Genomic DNA, 22,888 nt, shown 5'->3' with positions numbered 1-22,888 from the left:
GTTTTAGGTGAGCTGTCCCTTTAAAATACTGTATTTTGGTGCATGGCTATTATCTCTTTTCCTCTTCACCTCTCACCTCTCATTGTGTCACCCGCTGTCCGCCGCAGTCATCAAGCTCCATTAGTTTGAGCACGTCTCATTAGAAACGCATTAGACAGGTGAGCATGACGACAGGTGAGGAGTTAATGATACGGGAACGGGGGACTTGGTTAAACTCACTAGTTACATGCAAAATGTCCTAATAAAGCATGCACCTCTTTTATCAAACATATTTCTGAACCAAAAAGGATGTTTTTTTTCACACATTAGGCACTTCGTTTTTGCTCTTTGATGCACAGATGTCTCTCTGTCTGTCTGTCTCTCTCTTGTAATTGCAGATCAGAGCATCGGAGAGACCATTAGAGCGGCACAAGTGCTCGACGGAGGCCGTTTACGAATCAAGTCTCCACCCACCTGGGGCAGCGCGGCGAGTGGCGGCTCTTGACATGAGTGAGGCCACTTAAACAGCCAGCATTCGGCACAGAGTCGGTCAGACTGAGTACACTGCGCTCAGAAATCAGCACAGCCAATCACATCCAGTTAAAGGATTACTACACTTCCAGAATAAACATCTCCTGATAATTTACTCACCCCCTTGTCATCCAAGGTATTCATGTCTTTCTGCAGTCGCAAAGAAATTAAGTTTTTTGAGGAAAACGTTCCAGGATTTTTCTCCATATAGCGGACTGCAATGGTGCTTGTTAATCAAACTAATATTGCTAGAAACATGCTAATGACATGCTAGCAACTTGCTAATAATGCTAGAAACATGCTAATGACATGCTAGCAACTTGCTAATAATGCTAGAAACATGCTAATGACATGCTAGCAACTTGCTAATAATGCTAGAAACATGCTAATGACATGTTAGCAACTTGCTAATAATGCTAGAAACATGCTAATGACATGCTAGCAACTTGCTAATAATGTTAGAAACATGCTAATGACATGCTAGCAACTTGCTAATAATGTTAGAAACATGCTAATGACATGCTAGCAACTTGCTAATAATGCTAGAAACATGCTAATGACATGCTAGCAACTTGCTAATAATGCTAGAAACATGCTAATGACATATTAGCAACTTGCTAATAATGTTAGAAACATGCTAATAATGCTAGAAACATGCTAATGACATGCTAGCAACTTGCTAATAATGCTAGAAACATGGTAATGACATTCTAGCAACTTGCTAATAATGTTAGAAACATGCTAATGACATGCTAGCAACTTGCTAATAATGCTAGAAACATGCTAATGACATGCTAGCAACTTGCTAATAATGCTAGAAACATGCTAATGTCATGCTAGCAACTTGCTAATAATGCTAGAAACATGCTAATGACATGCTAGCAACTTGCTAATAATGCTAGAAACATGCTAATGACATGTTAGCAACTTGTTAATAATGTTAGAAACATGCTAATAATGCTAAAAACATGCTAATGGCATGCTAGCAACTTGCTAATAATGTTAGAAACATGCTAATGACATGCTAGCAACTTGCTAATAATGTTAGAAACATGCTAATGACATGCTAGCAACTTGCTAATAATGCTAGAAACATGCTAATGACATGTTAGCAACTTGCTAATAATGTTAGAAACATGCTAATAATGCTAGAAACATGCTAATGACATGCTAGCAAATTGCTAATAATGCTAGAAACATGGTAATGACATGCTAGCAACTTGCTAATAATGTTAGAAACATGCTAATGACATGCTAGCAACTTGCTAATAATGCTAGAAACATGCTAATGACATGCTAGCAACTTGCTAATAATGCTAGAAACATGCTGATGACATGCTAGCAACTTGCTAATAATGCTAGAAACATGCTAATGACATGCTAGCAACTTGCTAATAATGTTAGAAACATGCTAATGACATGCTAGCAACTTGTTAATAATGTTAGAAACATGCTAGAAACATGCTAATGACATGCTAGCAACTTGTTAATCAAACTTGTTAATAATGCTAGAAACATGCTAGTAACATGTCAGTAATGTTAGGCTCCGTCCACACGAAGCCGGTGTGTTCCCTATCCGATCATTTTTTTTCCTCGTTCTAAAAAAAAAATTCCGTAAACACGAAACCACTGAAAACGGTGTAGTATATATGCCAGACCAGTATGGGGTGCTGTAATTCTGCCATAGAGATACGCTATACACGGAGAAGAAGACTTTGAGCATGCGCATAACCTTGCGCGCTGTATACAAACTAAGAAGAAGAAGACGAAGATGCGAACATTATCGCTTGTTGCTCATAACAGTTGCATAGAAGCAATAGATTTTGCTCTAATAAAGCTAGTAGGCTTAGTAGCAACACGAACGCAATCATGTAGTCCGCCAATATTGTTGTTGCTGTTACGTGTGACGCAGCCGACACGTGATGTGATGACATCATCGTTTCACAAAATATACGTATTGGCTGTACACGCGAAACCGCGAGGGTGTCGTTTTCAGATTTATCCACTTTGGGACCCGGTTTCAAAAATTAGCGGATTCAGTCTCCTAAAACGCCGGATCCGTGTGGATGAAACGCCAATACGATAAAAAATGTATGCGTATACAGCGAAACGCGTCTCCGTGTGGACAGGCCCTTAATGTCATGATAGTAACTTGCTAATCATGTTAGAAACATGCTAGAAACTTGTTAATAATGCTAGAAACATGTTGGAAACATGCTAGCAACTTGCTAATCATATTAAAAAACATGCTAATGACATGCTAGTTACTTGCTAATTATACTAAAAGCATGCTAGAAACTTGCTAATCATGTTAGAAACATGTTAATCATGCTAGAAACATGCTAGCAACTTGCTAATGATATGCTAATAATGCAAGTATTAGCATATCATCAGCTAATATAAACTTGCTAATCATGCTGGAAATATGCTAGCAACTTCTCAGTCATGCTAATGTCATGATAGTAACTTGCTAATCATGCTAGAAACATGCTAGAAACTTGTTAATCATGCTAGAAACATGCTAGCAACTTGCTAATCATGCTAGAAACATGTTGGAAACATGTTAGCAACTTGCTAATCATGTTAAAAAAAACATGCTAATGACATGCTAGTAACTTGCTAATCATGCTAAAAGCATATTAGAAACGTGCTAATCATGTTAGAAACATGTTAATCAGGCTAGAAACATGCTAGCAACTTGCTAGAAACATGCTAGCAACTTGCTTCTTCACACTACAAAAAGCGGTTCTTTAAAGGTTCTTTTTGGAACCAAAAAAAGGCTCTTATATGACATCACTGTGGAAAACCCCTTTTTTAAAAGTATAAGCAAGTGATCGCAGATGTAAATATCTGATCAGTTGTGGCTGGAACATTATTTTGTGGACAGTGGTGTGTTTTAGTGCATTATATGCTCTGTTTGCCTACTACTACCATCTAATAATTAACTTAGCTACACACCAGTGGTTTTGTGCTGCCCACCCCCGGCATTATGATGCTTATTACTGGCATTACCGCAGCAGATGAATCGAACACACCCTGTAATCATTAGCGTTTGATCTCACTCGCTCTCGTCTCTCGAGTTTGTGGGTTCTGTCTTTGAGGAAGTGACAGTCCTCATCAATCATTTTCTCCAGAGGAGCCGTGAGATGTGGCAGTCAGTGCTGTGCTGCTGTTTCTCCAGGTGATGAATAATCCCATGTGTGCGTCTCGCAGCCTTTGTGAAGGTGAGACTGTTTTTCACTCTCTAAAGACCAATGAAATCTGCTCGTTCTTACGCACACCTGTTCCAGGTCGACCAGAGCCTCCACTTTCGCTAAAAACAACAGACAACACTGTGTATTCCAGTGCTTCTTTAATGGGGACTTTTATGTCCCTGGGCTTGATTGAACAGATTTTAACTTTTTTTTTTTTTTTTTTTTTTTGTTATATGAAGGTCGCATTAAAACTGTATTATAAACTTTTTGCCATCCTTTTATTTTGGCCTTCAAATACATATCAAATAAAATAAAATAACAACTTTTTTTTCTATTATTCATTTATATGCAGTGTTTAAATTATACCAGAGCTTCAAAGGGTCCCAATATTCAGAAAAATGTATTTTATAAAGTGATTTAAATAGTAAACATATTTTACAATCCCATTTGACTGAATTTACTTACTTAGTAAATTTACTTCTACACTACAAGTCAAAAGTTTTTGAACAGTACGATTTTATGTTTTTTAGAAGTATCTTCTGCTCACCAAGCCTGCATTTATTTGATTCAAAGTACAGCAAAAACAGTAAAATTGAAATATTTTTAGTAGTTAAAATTACTGTTTTCTATTTGAATATATAAAATGCTATTTATTCCTGTGATTTCAAAGCTGGATTTTTAGCCTCATTACTCCAGTCACATGATCCTTCAGAAATCATTCTAATATTCTGATTTGCAGCTCAAAAAACATTTGTTATTATGTTGAAAATGGATGAGTTTAAATATCTTTTCAAGTTTCTTTGATGTTGTAACATTATCAATTATTTCATCATCACTTTTGATCAATATAAAGCAGATATACTAAATAAAAGTATTAATTTATATAATCCAATAAATAAATAAATAAATAAAATAATAATACTGACTCCAAGCTTTTGAATGATAATAGTGTATAATTTTAAAAGCTTTTTATTTCAGATACAATAATAATAAATGTTTTTTTGAGAAGCAACTCAGCTTATTAGAAGACTGGAGAAATTATGCTGAAAATTCAACTTTGATCGCAGGAATAAATTACATTTAAAAAAAAAAAAAAAAAAAAAATATATATATATATATATATATATATATATATATATATATATATATATATATACACACACATACAGTTGCAATCGAAATTATTCAACCCCCTTGACATGCAAGACATTTTGTTCCAGATAATTTGTTTTTCTAAAAACAAATCTACAAAGGCATTAGTACACTATTAGATAAAGTATTTTAATACGCATTTGAGTAATTCTGAGAACATAAATTGATAAATAACGGAAAAACAATCAAATTGGCTCTAAACGTTCATGTTCAAAATTATTCAACCCCCAAAAGTAAAATTTGGTGCAGAATCTTTTATTATTTAAAACCACCAATAAACGCTGTTTGAAAGTGTTTAGAAGCGTTGATCACCTCTCTACTGCAATCTTGGCCCATTCCTCGGCTGAAAAAGCTTTTAGATCACAGAATTGTTTTGGTTTTCACTTTGACACTGCTTTCTTCAAATTCTACCAAATGTTTTCAATGAGAATTAAATCTGGAGACTAAACAGGCCACTCAAGAACATTCTGTGATTGATCCCTGAACCAAGCAGAAGTAGATTTGGATGTTTCCTTTGGGATGATTGTCCTGCAGGAAAGTCCATTGATCATCATCTTCGGTCTTTGCACCAAAGGCATCACATTTCTTGGCAAAATGGCCTGGTACTTCAAAGAATCCATGGTTTCCTTCATACGGTCATGTTTTCCACTTCATGCTACAGTAAAACAACCCCATAATTGGATCATCCCACCTCCATGTTTGACCATGGAGATAGTGTTCTTCTGCTCATTAGTTTTCCCTTTTTTGCACCAGACATACCACTGATCTATACGTCCAAAAAGTTCTAGTTTGGTCACATCACTCCATAAAACATTCTTCCAGAACTCCACAGGTATATCCAAATAAATTTTAGCATATTCAAGCTGACCTTTTTGTTCTTCTTGATCAAGAATGGTATTTGCCAAGATGCCCCAAAGCCATGCTTGTCTTATGTTCATCTTCTACTCTGGAATGAAATATTTTTCCTACTTTGATCGGGTCATCTCGCAAGTCTTTGGCTGTACATTGCAGGTTTTTCTCAGTTGCTCTGATCAAACATTTTATGAAATTGTGCATTTTTGGTTCAACACCCTCAAAGGTTTTCTGGTACAACACATTTTAAACCAAGGAAGGCTTTTAATGTCTTAGAAATCTTCACATAGCCTTAGACTTTGTAAAAGTACTGCAGTCTCTGGGGGGGTTGAATAATTTTGATTGCAACTGTATATATATATGTTATTTTAAATAGTAAAAAAATATATTTTAAATTGCTACTGTGTTTGTTGTACTTTGAATCAAATAAATGCAAGTTTGGTGAGCAGAAGAGACTTTTTTTAAAAATACAAAAACATTAAAAATCTTACTGTTTAAAAACTTTTGACTAGTGGTGTATCTGTAGTAAAATCTGCTAATTAAAATGACAACAGGCTTTAATGACTAAAAACCAGCTTTCCAGTTAGTTGTAACTTTATTGGTAACTGTGGCATAATGCATGGTTTAAATAAAATGATCAAAAATAAACCATTTCAATAGGGAAAGTTTTAAGAACTGAAAAGAAAAAAAAAGGCTGGTTTTAGCTGTTTTTTTTTTTTTTTTTTTTTTTCAGTTCTCAAAATTTCCCTGCTGAAAAAACAGTTAAATCAAGCCTTGGCTGGTTGGCTGGTATTAGCTGGTTTAAGCTGGAAGTAGCTGGTTTTAGCTGGTCAACCAGCCTGGTTTTAGCTGGTCAGCAGGCTGGTTTTAGAGTGGTTTTGGCCACTTTCCCAGCCTGATCAGGCTGGTCTTAGCTGGTCAGGCTGGGAGACCAGCTAAATCCAGCTACTTCCAGCTTAAGACCAGCCAACCAGCCTAGACTGGTTTTAGCTTTTTTTTTTCAGTTCTCAAAACTTTCCCTGCAGAAAAAACAGTTAAAACCAGCCTAGGCTGGTTGGCTGGTTTTATCTGGTCAACCAGCCTGGTTTTAGCTGGTCAGCAGTCTGGTTTTAGAGGGGTTTTAGCCACTTTAGCCACTAGAGGGGTTTTAGACCACCAACTAAAACCAGCTTGGGAGACCAGCTAAAACCAGCTACTTCCAGCTTAAACCAGCTAATATCAGCCAACCAACCTAGGCTGGTTTTAGCTGTTTTTTTTTTTTTTTTTTTTTTTTTTTTTCAGTTCTCAAAACTTTCCCTGCTGAAAAAACAAACAAACAAACAAACAAACAAAAAAACAACTACTTTTACCTCAACACAGCTAATACAAGCCAAGCAGCCTAGCTGATTTAAGCTGGTCAACCAACCTGGTTTAAGCTGGTCATAGCTGGTCAGCAGGCTGGTTTTAGAGGGGTTTTGGCCACTTTCCCAGCCTGGCCATGCCGGTCCAGCTAAAACCAGCAACTTCCATCTTAAATCAGCTAAGACTAGCCAACCAGCCTAGGCTGGTTTTAGCTTTTTTTTTTTTTTTTTTTTCAGCAGGGGTAAATCCCATTAGACTCTACTTAGTATGTTTATCTTTCTGCTAAAGTAAACATCCTCTGTGAAACAACCCTTTTGAAAGAGCCAGAACAGGATCAGCAGGGCAAAAAAAAAAACAAAAAAAAAAAAACGAACAATAATATTATTCAAAATGACTGACATTAGATGCATAGCAAAGCAAATAAGGGTCACGGCTTTACAAACCAGTTCTCCCAAAATATAGTGTTTGTGTGCATGTACCTTCTGTCTTTTCCGTAGAGTAAAGTTCTTCCACAGTAACAATCGGAGTTGTGTCAGGAGACTCATTATCGGCAGTTGACACGTTGCTATGGGAATATGAACCTCTTACCCCTGCAGAGAAAGGGAAAAAAGGAAATTTATTATCGACAGACAGATAATTAACTAAACACAAAACCAATCTCGATCTTTGGTGCATATAAACCCCAGCTCCTGGACAGGAGCCAATGCAGTAAAACCAGTATTGCAACATGATTTTGTGTTTTATATCGCAAGTGAAATTGTATCGGCTGCAAGTCCATTCTTATTTTAGTTTGTCAGGGAGAATAATGTCTAACAACCACCAGGAGCCATCCTGATGGGAAAACCATAATCACGTCACGCCGTTTGAGTGGGTGTGTGTTCAATAAGTGGAGTTTCTCATTACACTGACCAACTCTAGAATCAGACTCACATTAACACTGTTGAATTCACACACGCTCCGATTTCCATTAGTATCCACAATGTGCAGTGCAACATTTTTTGTTTTCTCAGATTTGACAAAGATGTCCAGCTCCAAATTGTCCATCCTCATGGCCACATAAAATGAGTTTTGCGGCTTTCAGTCCATATTAGCAATTGATAGGTAGCTTTGTCCAAAATGTTGACTAAATAAACCTTCAGCAGATACCATGCATATTTAATATCTTCAGTCTTTCTTTTCTGAGAAAATAAACCAAAAACAGACCGTTGACGCCAATAGAAATGTTATTTTCATTAACTACAATGATATGCAATTTCAGTCCAATCAAAGCGGACTTAAGTGAACGAATGTGACATGACTGTGGTGAAAACAAAACAATGTGGATGTTACGCAATGTAAAAATTAAAAACAGCAAACAAAATGGTGCAAACCAGCATTCAGTCATTTATTTAAGTATTTATATTTATATTTGTTATCAATTGTGGAATCCAACCATTACTTATACATCTGAGGCAGTTTTAGCCTACATTATTGAGTTTTAAAATTTTTACGCAGCTTTACACATTTACTATTGCTATTATTAGTTAGCTTAAAGTATATGCTATTATGGGTCTGAAATATATATTGTATTTATACATTATATTGTATGTTTTAATCACATGAAATTAATGTTCTTACAGAACATAATGCATTGCTGTGTCTGTCATAACTGAATAAATAATTTTGGAGACTAAACAGTTTACTGTGAAGCTGTTATATTCCTTTTATATATTTATTGTCTAACATTCCCTCTTTTCTGATGCATGTCCTTAATTTAACTTTATATGTTGGTATTAATTAAGCATTTATAATGTTAATTCCTGAAATTAAAACAATACATTAAACTGAAACTGACATGGTTTCTAGAGAGCAAAGATTTTGCAAAAAATAAATGGAAGACAAGTCTGTTTTTGATAATTACTAGTCTAATGATTGTACGTTATTCTGTGTTGTCATAATTTTTTTTATTGCAATAATAACAAACAGATTACAGTATGTACAAAGCACACACAAATCATGAATGCATTTCTGCGCTCAACACAGTTCATAGCCGCAACAGAGTGACTGTGTTTAGACTTTTTATGGACATTTTTATTCTGCATGTGCTGTAAAAACTTTTCTGCCACATAAAACTTTTAATTAAGATTAAGCTTACAGCAATGCCAATTGTTTTTTGATCTCAAATATTTTGGTGGGTCTTGAAATGGATTATACTTGTCTAGGTGGGTCGTGGAATGGAAAAGTTTGAACCCCTGCTTTAGGAAACCCTCTGAGGTTTGTATTCATGTACTAACTCTTACCCTTCCCATACAACAATCAGTTACACATTCACACTCCACTGTCTCCACATCTTCACACCACACAGAGTCACATTCCTCAGTCACACTAACAAGCCTTTTCCGCTTCACACTGGAAACAGTTGTTAAAAACGACCGAGATGTGGTTATCTGCCTCCTAACGCCCGAAGAGCTCTTTACAAAATAGGTGTGTGTGTGTGTGTGTGTGTGTGTACCTGGTATTCATCACGTTGTGGGGATGTCCCCACAAGGATAGTAATACCAGTAGATTTTGACATTTCTTAGGTCCCCTTGAGGAAACAGGCTTATAAATCATGCACAATGAGTTTTTTTGATGAAGTAAAAGTGTGCACAATCTCCTGTGAGGGCTAGGTTTAGGTGTAGGGTAGGTGTAGGGCCATAGAAAATACGGTTTGTACAGTATGAAAACCATTACGCCTATGGAATGTCCCCATAAAACATGTGTGTGTGTGTGTGTGTGTGTGTGTGTGTGGTTGTGTGTGTACCAGGGGACTGCAGTGTCTGCAGAAGAATAAACCTGACTCTGAGGGAGTTTTAATTAGGACTAGTGGGAAAGGTGGGTGTCAGGGTCACCTATGCTTCTCTGGAAATGAGCGCACAGTCATTCTCAAACATATGCTATTCCAGGAAGACTAGATAAGTCTCGCATTTAGATAACAGAGAGTTCAGCAGAGTTCACGACTCTAGTTGGGAGGAGCTTCTGTGCTCTCTGTTACATAAAATTGCACATTATAAACAGCACATTATATACTGACGCACACCTGAACTTTGATTTAGTTTTGCTCATGTGATTTCACTGATATTACTACCTTAATATTGCTTGTCTGGTGTTATTGCCTTGGTCTTGATAGTCTGATCCCACCACTGTAGTCTTACTGGTCTGATCTCACTAATCTAATACCCCTGCCATGGTCTTGTTAGTCTGGTCTCACTGACCTGATCTCAAAAATCTGATCTCACTGCTGTGATCTTAATGGTCTGATCTTACAACAGTGGTTTTGTTGGTCTGATCTAACTGACCTGATCTCAAAGACCTGATCCCGCGCTGTGGTCTTGTTTGTCTGATCTCACTGTTGTGGTGTTATGGTTTGATCTCACTGATCTGATCCCACAGTGGTGGTCTTGTTGGTCTGATCTCACTGACCTGATTTCAAAGATCTGGTCACACTTATGTTGTCTTTGGTCTGATTCCACTGCCGTTGTCTTACTGGTCTGATCTCACTGATCTGATATCACCGCTGTATTCTTGTTGGTCTGATCTCACTGACCTAATCTCAAAGATCTGATCACACCGCTGTGATCTTAATGGTCTGATCTTACCACAGTGGTTTTGTTAGTCTGATCAAACTGACCTATTCTCAAAGACCTGATCCCAAGCTGTGGTCTTCTTGGTCTGATATCTCTGATCTGATCCCACTGCCATGGTCTTGTTGGTCTGATCCCACCATCATGGTCTTGTTGGTCTGATCTCACTGCTGTGGTCTTACTGGTCTGATCTCACTGATCTGATCTCATTGTCCTGGTGTTGTTGGTCCGATCTCACCACTGTGGTCTTACTGGTCTGATCTCACTGGTCTGACATCCCTGCTTAAGTATTTCTGGTCTGGTCTCACTGCCTTGGTCTTGTTGGTAGTATCTTACCAATGCAGTCTTACTAGTCTGATCTCACTGATCTCATCCTACCACCGTAGTCTTGTTGGTCTGATCTCACTGCTGTGGTCTTAGTGGTCTGATCTAATTGATCTCATCCCAGAGTGCTGGTCTGGTCTCACTGACCTGATCTCAAAGATCTGGTCACACTTCTGTGGTATTTGGTCTGAACCCACTGCCGTGTTCTTGTTGGTTTGATCTCAATGATGTGGTCTTACTGGTTTGATCTCATTGATCTGATCTAACCGGTGTGGTCTTAATGGTCTGATTCCATCGCCGTGGTCTTGTTGATCTGACCTCATTGACCTGATCTCAAAGATCTGATTGCACTGCTGTGGTCTTAATGGTCTCATCTTACCACCGTGGATTGTTGGTCTGACCTAACTGACCTGATCCCATGCTGTGGTCTTGTTGGTCTGATCTCACCACTGTGGTCTTACTGGACTGACATCACTGCCTAAGTATTGCTGGTCTGGTCTCTCTGACTTGGTCTTGTTGGTCTGATCTCACTGCTGTGGTCTGATCTCATTGATCTCATCCCACTACAGTGGTCTTGTTGCTCTGATCTCACTGCCATGGTCTTAGTGGTCTGGTCCTAACAGCCTAATCTCAGTGTGATCTGACTGAACTGATCTAAGCAGTCTGGCCTCAGCCATCTGACTTAAATGGTCAGATCTCACCAATCTATTTACAGAGATCTAAACTCTCAGATCTGATATAAGTAGTCTGGTCTCGCCAATATAATGACAGTGGTCTGGTCTCTCCAAGCTGATCTTACTGGTCTGATCTCACCAAACATCTAAGTGGTCTGATCTCAATGATCTGATCTAAGTTGTCTGATCCCATCATTATGATCACAGTGGTCTGATATCTCCAATCTGATCACATTGGTCTGATCTCAGTGATCTGATTTAAGTGTTCTGATTCCATCAATCTGATTTTACTCATGTTATTCCAGTGATCGAGTTTCAGTGGTCTGACCTCACCGATCTGATGTCAATGGTCTGATCTCTCTGATCTGATCTCAATGGTCTGATTTCACTGTTGTAGACTTATTAGTCTGATCTTACAGCTGTGATCATAATGGTTTGATCCTACTACTCGATCTGACCACTGTAATCTCACTGGTCATATTTCAGAGGTCTGGTCACTGTTCACTCGTCTGGGCTGTTTCCCAAAAGCATTGTAAGCTTAAATAAATTCTAGAAAACACTGGCACTAATCGTCTCTGTGGTCTACTTAGGCTTACAATGATTTTCTTACCAGTTGGGTTTCATTGGTCTGGTTTGAACTTTTAGATCTGGTCTGATTACTATAGCTCCAGTTAAAATGGTCATTTTGCCAAATATTTTTAGAATAGAAGAGTATAGACTATTGTTTAAATGTATTGTTTATTAACATTTACCATAGTGGTTTCTTGTTTGAATGAGAATGTCAAGTGACACAGAGGTTGTTTATTGCAGGCAGGTTAATATAAGTTATGAGAGATCTATCTGCCCTTAAGGGATACATCTAAGTTAATTAGCTATTTGTCTTTTCCAAAGTGACTTACAGTACAATTATTATGGGGACAGTCCCACTGGAGCAACCTGAGGTTAAGTGCCTGGATCAAGGACACAATGGCGGCAGGGGAACTCGGCTACTCTCTAGGTCATGAATCGTCCCTTCCAGGTTTTGAACCCACAACCTTTTGGGTTACTAGCCCAGATCTTTAACCACCAGACGTATAACGTACTCTTCCACCTCAAAGGTCATACTCCTTCTGTTAGGGTACAAATTCAGTTGTCAGAACAATTACTCCTCTTCTTGTGACACGCTGTCCTTTGGCGAAGGACATTTCCATTTCTAGAGTGCGTCTCCTGTTAAGGGAATATGTATGTATTTTTCTTTTCAGAGGACATACCATTTTCTCAGCGGGAAAAAAAAAAATCTTCAGGGGGACACGTTGTGCTTTAAAGTGCCCAGATGGGAAATAGTTTCATGTTTAATTTCACACTAACAAGACCACAAATTTCTTCAGTGAAACTCCAGGCTGCCGGAAGAACAAGTGCAATGTCTCTCCAGCTTCAATTTTTAAACGATTCTCCTTGAACATCTTGAGGGTAAAAAAAACGGCAACTTCTGTGAGAACAAGCAATATTTTGTCATATGGATTGCCTGCTAAAGTAATGGCACCCATTTACTGTTTGTGACCCAGAAGCAGGTTACAGTCTCTCTCTCTGGCCTTGGCTCTGTCTTTCTCTAGTAATTGTCTCTAGTTACAGTAAATATTTCATCAGGCATCAGCCAGAACATCGTGCAGGAAAAATGACCAACACAGGAACCTTGTATGAAATATGCAGGGAGTAATTTCCTATTTATGAATCACTGTCTGTCATTGCTTTTCCATTCCGTCTCAACCACAGAATTTATTTCTGTGGGAAATGGGGCTTCGCGCACACTCTCTCTCACACACACACACACTTATCTCTAATTTTAGGGGCCAATTACCCAAGGACGCACAAGTGGAAGGTGTGTGAACGTGTTGTAGTAAAAAGGTCAGAGAGCAAATTGAAGGCCGTTATGGGATCGGCAGCATTTGCATACGCTGAAAAGCCAGCGATATATTTTTCAGAGATTAAAATGTGAATGGGATATTAAAATGTCTCTCCAGGAAGGTTCTCTGCAAATTTATATGTCACAGACTTTAAACAGCATTTGGAAAAGCAACTCGTGTGATGATTTCACCGTATAGAAAAGAGTGTAAATGGGAAGAAAACCCAAACAACTCATACACATAGACTGTACATAAATGTTGGTATTGCTGTGCATCTGTAGGTTACCTTACTATACACAGTGAAAAAACTATTGATTTAATGTTGTTATGGCATTTTACTAGGGTTGCCCCCTAATAGTCTATTAACCATTAGTCAACAAAAAGAGGCTTGGTCGACCAAACTTTTATTAGTTGATTAGTCGCAGAAAATACAAATCCACAGGAAGTGGCAAAGTCACGCAGTCTGTGAAGGACAGATGGTTTATTGGCTGGTCTATGTGGTAATATAGTAGGACAGGACATCCAAACACTCACCTATCATTTATCGACCTCAAATATGGCTTATCATCTAGGTAGTAGCAACTTTACATGGCAGCTCAAAATAATTAACCTAGAAAAATGTGCACTATTGAAGTGTCTGTGCGGAGTGTAGAAGCTTAACACTAGAGCATCAATGCATGACACATTTTTGGCCATACAGATAAAAGTAATAAATCTTTCAAATCTGTGAAAACTCTATATTTAATTGTGAGCACTCACAATAACAACGAAACGTTGTACTTTTGTAAAATAATTAAAACAAACAGGACATGCTTTCTGCCATCTTGGTCTCTGTGAACTTGAGCACAAAACTTTGAAACTCTGTTTATACTTGCCTTACAGACATGAAAAAATATATCTAGACTGAATGTCTATTTTAAATGAAACACTTCGAATAGAAAACAAATATTCTCAGATGATGTAATCCGTAAGAAACATGCATGTACTGCTACAAGTCAGTGTCACGGACTTCATCTTTTAAAGGAGTCATCGGATGCCAATTTTCCAAGTGCATATGATTCTTTAGGGTCTTAATGAAAAGTCTATAATATACTTTGGTTAAAAATGATCAATAGTAGTGTAAAAAAACAGCCTTTTACCTTGTCAAAATCAGCTCTGCAAAAACTCAACTCATTTTAAGCTCTGCTTGCCCCACCCCTCTTTGGGATTATGAGATGTAATGTTTACTTTAGGCCGCATTTAGCAGCGTTTAGCCACATTTAGCAGCAAAACTTGCCAACAAGCACATTATTAAGAAGGCCATTCACAAAGATGCATTAAAAAAAACTTTATATTAATTTCTGCTGTGTGTGAAGCTGCATCAGGAACGATTCGCATGAACATAGAGGCATATGTAGATCGGGATCGGCGCTTTCCTTTTAAAAAGGAACGTAACGTTTTCCTCTGCGTCTTCAGAGGCTCACACCCACAAGAAGCTGAGAATGACCTGATTTAAAAAGGGGATATTACTTTTAAAGATTAAAAAAATACCACTGGGTGGATTTTTATCATTGTAGGGTGGTTGTGTATACAAACTGCAAACACACATAAATGTGCAAACAACATGTAAAAGTTAGTTTGCATCCGATGACCCCTTTAAGCGAAAACAAGGAAAGCACTAGTTTATCAATAGATAATTAAAACATTAATGCAGTCTCCTTGCTGTTTTTCCCTGACACATTCATCATTGTTATATCTGCCAGTGCGCTGTGGCAAGCTTTTTTCTGTGTGCTTGAGCGCTTATTAGGCTATGTAGGCAATTAAAGGCTCATTATTATGATTCATATGGTTAATAATAAATGTGCAACTAATAGTCGACTAATGCTTAAAATTAACAACTACAAAAACATCTTTAGTCAAGAGCAGCCCTACATTTTACTGTATGATTTCTGCAAGTAAAAACTATGAATTACAAAATAATTTACATGGAAAAGGAGTAAAACGTTCTGAAACAAGTAGTACATTTGTGACCCTGGACCACAAAACCAGTCTTAAGTCGCTGGGGTATGTTTGTAGCAATAGCCAAAAATACATTGTATGGGTCAAAATTATTGATTTTTCTTTTATGTCAAAAATCATTTGGAAATTAAGTAAAGATGTAAAAATGTTCCATGAAGATTTTTTGTAAAATTCCTACTGTAAACCTATTAAATGTAATTTTTGAGTAGTAATATGCATTGTTAAGAACTTAATTTGGAGAACTTTAAAGGTGATTTTCTCAGTATTTAGATTTTTTGCACCCTCAGATTCCAGATTTTCAAATAGATGTGTCTCGGCCAAATATTGTCCTATCCTAACAAACCATACATCAATAGAAAGCTTATTTATTGAGCTTTCATAGGATGTATATATCTCAGTTTTGTCAAATTTAACCTTATGATTGGTTTTGTGGTCCAGGGTCACATTTAGGAAAAATATCAGCTGAAACATGAATGATTAATGTTTTTGAGAACATTATTAAAAACCATGTAACTTTAAAAAAAAAACATTCTGTTACCATTACTGGTAGAGCATTTGTTTGTAACTTTGAGAGAACCATCTGAGAACGTTGACAATGTTGTCACTGTTGACAACATCTACGTTTACACAGATACTGTGAGATGTTTAACCAGCAAGATCAGAAGCTGTGATTCCAACCAAAACAATACAGATCTGGCACTGATCTTACACGCTTCTCTCTTCCAGCTGGACAAAAGCAACACCTCTTTACGAAGGCTGTTTTTGGACTACAGCATTCAGTCCCATAATGGTGGACATCAGAGCCTCCAGTCACCCAATACACGCTCTGCTCTCACTGCAGCCATCAGACAAATGACACCGAAGCGTCAGCTTTCACACATTTTTCCTTCAAGCCATCAGACTGCCTGAGCCCTGAAGACAAACAACTGCCGCACACCGAACCCTTCATCATCACTCTCACACTGGACTCTATTAGACAGTCACGCTGGCTCTGACCGACATGCGACAGCATGTGAAGGTTAATATCGCCCTCCAGTACCACAAACCACACTGATATATCACTGACTACAACAGGATTTCATCAAATTTGATTACAATTTGACAAATGACTTACAATAAGTTGCCCAAGCAAATTAAGCAGTATTTTGACATTGAAAAAGTTAAGCTGTACCCCTGTGAAAAAGAAAAACGCTTAATTGTATTGAATGTGCACTTGGTAGTGTATTTCAAATCTTGAAAGTATATTTTAACAAGCTGAACTTGCAGATAATATGTTAATTAAATAAAAGTGACCGAAAGAGAGACGCTTCCATGTTTCTAAACACACTGAAGTACACTTTTAAACCTTCACAGACAAGTCTTAAGCCTAGTCCTAGACTAAAATGTAAGTCTGAGCTCTTTCAACTGTAAGAAACTTGCGCTGATTGATTTTAAAATATATCAGTGCCTTTGTTTTGTCTCAAGATGCATTTTCTAAGGCATGTTTATTAAAATGACTTAAATGTCCTAATTGAACTTTGGCTTAAATTGGCTTTGGCTTTAATTGAAGCTCTGTCTTTGAAACCAGGCCAATTTGTTTTTAAAATGTCACAATAATACTTTTAAATACATTTTAAATCATTGTTTTAATAATCTGACTAACATACTAAAGCACATGTAAAGTACTATATATTTTTTACTATTAAGTAAGTATTATAATTTTAACAGTGATATTCAGTATTACATTTAAAGTTAATATATTTTAAATGTACTAAATTGCAATTTCAAATATATTTAAATACACATAATTTTTAATAGAAATTTTATTGAAGGATATTTAAATTTACCATAAATGCTTGTCAGCACATAATTATAAAATTGCATGTAACAATGTACTTAAGTCCTACTTAAGTGGTCAAAATAAAAACACTCTAAAGTTGATTTGCATTTGATGCAAATTTAAATGATACAATTTTCATTTATTTGCAATTAATTGCAAAAACTTTACATTCAGTCCACACTTATATATATATATATATAAAGTACATATAAGTACATACATATTTAAGTACTCTTTTTGAAAATATGCTAAATTGTTCTTAATTTCCACAAGGTTAAACCTAACTTTGTTCATGTTCAGCTTTAGATTGCTTATTAAAGCTTATGTTTTCCAACTACAGAATATGTAGTGAGTTTTTTCGCCTAATTTTTTTCCTGTTTCCCCCCCAAATTGTTGTTTAAAGCAGTTTAGCAAAAGCTTCAAGTTTGACACTCATGCACTACATCTCACCTTTCTTTTCTATATGAAATCATTACTGTAAGGAGTTTATTTTAAGTTTTGGCAGTCAAATCAACACAAAAGTATATATTAATAGCGTCTATTTCTACAGAAGTACTGTCCATTGTCCTGTATTTGGGTAATTCACACACAAATGAAAATACTGTCACTTTTTCCCATGAAAAGTAAAATGAGACCTTAGGCATGCAAAACATTCAAGCATTTGTTTTGCATGCAGGCAAAGCGGACAGTGATTTATACCATCAAGCTCCAAAAAGCTGCATTAAAGTGCTGAAGTCTTCTGAAGCTTTTTTTTTTGGCAGAAATGCTTCTAAAGGCTCCATTTATTGAAAACAAGCGTGAAAAGCGAGACATTGCGCCTGACATCTCATTTGGTGTTTCACAATAGAAAGAAAATAATACTGCTGAAAAGACATGAAAGTGAGAAAATATTACTGGCTCAACTCTTTCTTTAAGCCATCTTAAATCTGTGAAGGTCGTCACCTTTTATTATTTGTTCAAGCTTTGCTTTCAAGATGATCTCTTGTTTGGAAATGAATACTTTTCATATTTTTGCATAATATGCTAATGTATCACAAAGTATTGTCAAATGCAAAGCAAGCAAACACCAAACCGTCCAGCGAGAAAACACTTTCATAATGGGGAAAGTCAAAAAGTTGATCAGAGAGGACTGACCTCCTTTAGCATAAAAATATGTATTTGTACAAAGAAAACTACATAGGTTAGATAAATGCTGTATCTTTTCAACACTTTTAATTGATTTTTTTCTTTCTTTTGCATTAGTCAATTTTATTGGTCCTGGATTGAATAAATTTTTAAAAGTACATCTATTTGTTCCCAAAAATATATTTTAAATATGCTAAATTTTGTGTTATATGCATTCACATATTAAATAAATATATTGAATTTTTTTAAAAAGTGTAAAGTTTCTTGCTAATTTATTTATTTATTTAAAACATTTGTTGCATATATATTTTTAAAATATATTTTCTAATATGCAGAAAATAATGCCTAAAAATGTATATATATATATATATATATATATATATATATATATATATATATATATATATATATATATATATATATATATATAAACACACACATACATATTTTGGGCATTTGAAAATACATAAAAATATAAATAGATATATTTTAATAGAATTTAAAAATACATTTTGGTAATGTATTTCAATGTAAAAAAAAAATGCAAGAAATCTTTTAAATAAATAAATAAAATAAATAAAAATTAGCAGGAAACTGTACAATGTTTCAAAAAATGCTATATATTTATTTAATGTATATATATATAGGACTGAAACTGAATAAATGAAGATTGAGGCGGATCATGTAAACATCAGAACACAGGTTTCATTCTCAGGTAAAAGTCTCCCTTTTCTTTATTTCAAAGCTTAAAAATGACTTAATTACTTAATGTTGGGGTCGTGATTAGCGACATTAGCAACACGGATCCCAAGAGATTAGCCAATTAGCATTAGATTTTGGGACTCAATAATTGATGGCAGAGTAGAATTGGCTTTTTTACATTTTAAAGGAAACTTGTGTTTTTTAAAGACAGACCCAGAGGAGTTGAATGTCAATATATTTCGACAGTATTCCTGTTCATGCTGCTTTATTTCACATTCATTCACGACATGAAAACATCTTGTCTTGCGTGTTTACTGATTTGCAATCAGGTTCATGAATGATAAATGACAGAATCTGCGTCATGACTCAACAGAATCTCCTGTTTACTTTGATATATGATATTTACATAAAACTTTCATATAAATGTTGAAAAAACAAAGAATGGAATATCATGACTGAGCGTTATGTCTGTTTTTGTTATTGTATGCTTTTTAAATTGATTTTCCTTTTTAACTACTATGCTATGTTTTATGTATTTTTTAAAATAAAATATATATTTTTAACTTATTAAATGGGGTGAAGTTGTGAGAAGGGCTTTATAATTTGTATAAAATCATAAAAAAAAATTCTCTGTCTCTTCATTTAAACATTTTACTTTTAAATATTTAAAAATATTGACACTTTTTAATTATAACTTCAGTAAATGTTTGTTGGATGCTATAGAAATTATGACTTCTCTGACTTTTTTTTTGTAATTCTGAGATTTTTCGCAAATTAAATATTGTTTCCCATAATGGAAACAAAATTCCATAAGATACTGTAAAAATGTAAGTATTTATATCATTAAGACAGTATTAAAGTTATTCCTGCACCAAAAACATTTATTATTAATATTATGTTGAGAACATAATATCAAGATACTTTGATTAAAAGAAAGATCCAAAGATCAGCATTTATCTGAAATAAAAAGCTTTTGTAACATTATACAATATACCCTTCAAAAGCTCGGAGTCAGTATTTTTAATGTAATATTTTTTTTAGAATTTTTTTAGGAATTAATACTTTTATTTAGCAAGGATGCTTTAAATTAATCAAAAGTGATGATAAAGACATTTATAATGTTACAACAGATTTCTATTTTAGATAAATGATGTTCTTCTGAACTTTCCATTCATCAAAGAAACCTGAAAAAAAATCTACTCAGCTGTTTTCTACATATTAATAATAATAAATGTTTTTTTAGCAGCAAATAACAATATAATAATGATTTCTGAAGGATCATGTGACACTGAAGACTGGAGTTATGATGCTGAAAATTCAGCTGTGAAATCACAGGAATAAATTACATTTTTAAAAATATTTCATATAAATAGTAAATAGTACAAATATTTAAAAAGTGTACTGTTTTTGCTGTACTTTGGATCAAATAAATAGAGGCTTGGCAAGCAATAGAGACTTCTTTAAAAAAAACATTAAAAACATTACTGTTCAAAAACCGTTTTCTTCAATTTTTTTTTTTTTCCACGATTGTGTAGTGTTTTCTTAATATTTATTAGTTTTTGTTGTTTTTAAATACATCTAGTTTGTATAATTTTTCATTTTTATTTTAGCACCTCAAGAATAAAATAAATGATAATGAGAAATGTTGCCTTCTCAATAACTGAAATGAATACGTATACTACTTTTTAATTTATATTTTATTTCAGTTAACATTTTATTTAATAGTTTCAGCTTTAGTTCTCTGGCACAATACAGCAGCATTATCAAACACTCACCTGTGTTGTAACCGGAGGAGACTTTGCCGTCAGCTCGTCATCACGAGAGTCCAATACGATCCAAACACCAGCACTCACTCTACACTACTAACAATTCAACTCCGACCACCAAATTAACCAGCTGACCTGATACAGGCGACCTCTTTCTTTCTGTCTCTCTCTAACCTGTCTCCCTCTCTCTGCTCAGCCTCATTCCCCAAGCAATAAAGTGCAAATGAGCCGTGTGTCTATGGCTACAGGTGAGCCGGTGTGTGTTACACAACCCACAGCAGAACAGAACACACCCACGTGTGCAGCTGCGCTCCTCTGATCAAACGCTGTGTGTTTGTGTGATCGTCCTGCCTGCCATTTACACTCACAGTGAATCAGATTCAAGTGTGATGAGTTAATAATCAGCTAAGAGCGAGAGCAGAAAATATCTGACGAGTTTTACAGCAGCAGTAAAACCATCCTCAGATGGACTGAAGGGCCCGATACTGTGATAGAGAAACTAATGAATATGCACATCTAATCATTACTTACACTGATCAAGTATATATATATAAAACTTGTAACACAAACTTCCTTTCATGCCAATTTAATCGCATAATTCAATATTTTCTGAGAAAATCTACCAAATTAAGGCAATTTTATACGTTACATAATTGTGGCAGATGAGTAAATCATTGTGCAAAGTGACTTTTGGGTTTGTTTATTTTCCATTTTTTTATGAACACAAGTCACTAGCCTTTAGTTCATTATGTTAGAAAGGTCATTCAATCAGGACAGATTGTTATATTGCACCTTCTGAATTGTTGGTTTAATTGTGCAGATGGATAGCTTTGGAAAAAATTATAAAAATGTATATTTAAAAAAAAAACAGATATGGTTTCAGACATAGAAAAATAAGAACATGCTTAAAAAAAGGGCATTTTTATAAGCCGTGCCGATATACATTGATATCAGTGGTGAGTATGATACTGTTTTCAGAGCTTTTTACGGTTTATACAACAGTTCGACGACAAAAATAAATGAAAAAAAAAAAAAATCTTAAGTGTCTTAAAATCCATCGTTTTTGCAAACCATGCATTCAAATATCAAATTGACAGATTAACAGCTGAGCCTAAGCATCCATTATTTATTTGAAACTGTCATTTTAGAACAAGTAACAAAGGAATGTTCAGTTGCTACATTTAAAGCCTATTGTATTCCTGTATTATGAGAGAGAGATTGACTGAGTGAGTGTGATCATTACCTTCATCTGATACATTCATTATTCAGCTCAATCTCATATGCACAATAAAATATTAGTTTAAATGCCCACTAAGGAAAGCGATATCTTTGTCATACTATCCTTTCATCTCTTAAGAATACATGAAATGCATTATTGAGAGTTTTTACAACGCGTCATCAATTGGCCATATTGGCAGCTCTGAATGTAAACAATGCCACTTCTCCAAACGAAACTTGCATATTTAGCTTATTATTGCTGCTGAAAATGGTCAATTATTGTCATGTTTTGGGCTTTACTAATCGGTCAGACCAGGAAAAATAAATTGGAGTACTATAGACTGCCAAAAGTTATACCAAATCAAGAAGAGGAGTCCAAAAAAACTGTCTGGGGAACAATACACATTTGTGGTTGACCAAAGTGGACCAGCATTTCCAGGGCAAGAATCTTGACAACATTTGTGTTTGTTCTTATAATTTCCAATCAGGTAGGTGAAATATTAGGCTAATATCTTAATTAATACTGCTCGTATGTATCTTTACCACTGACTAGCTACCACCTACTTTAGTCAAGATATTGTGTCCTTTTCTGCTTACTAAGTCCTTCTCTATATGATTTAAAAGTTTCCACATCTTTTTTTTTTCCTGTGGTTTAGACAGCATAAATTAGCAGAACAACGTATTCAGTAGTACGTTAACCATGCAATCCATGCTGTTGTTTACATCCG

At 35.5% G+C, this 22,888-nt stretch overlaps 1 long non-coding RNA gene across 1 annotated transcript in view; it reads right to left on the bottom strand.

The window, feature by feature from the left end:
* LOC141331481 (uncharacterized) overlaps positions 1 to 21,220 on the bottom strand; it is a 31,913-nt gene extending 10,693 nt beyond the window's left edge. Inside the window, exons 1-2 of the long non-coding RNA XR_012355263.1 lie at positions 20,952 to 21,220; positions 7,529 to 7,639 (exon numbers count right to left, since the gene is read on the bottom strand). This is a non-coding gene — a long non-coding RNA (uncharacterized lncRNA). The remainder of the gene's footprint in view (positions 1 to 7,528; positions 7,640 to 20,951) is intronic.
* Between the last annotated feature and the right edge of the window lie 1,668 nt (positions 21,221 to 22,888).

This window comes from Garra rufa, chromosome 3 (assembly GCF_049309525.1).
Source record: "Garra rufa chromosome 3, GarRuf1.0, whole genome shotgun sequence".
Taxonomy (NCBI): Eukaryota; Metazoa; Chordata; class Actinopteri; order Cypriniformes; family Cyprinidae; genus Garra; species Garra rufa.
Note: the sequence above shows the minus strand (reverse complement) of the source record. Positions and strands in the feature narration are given on the sequence as shown.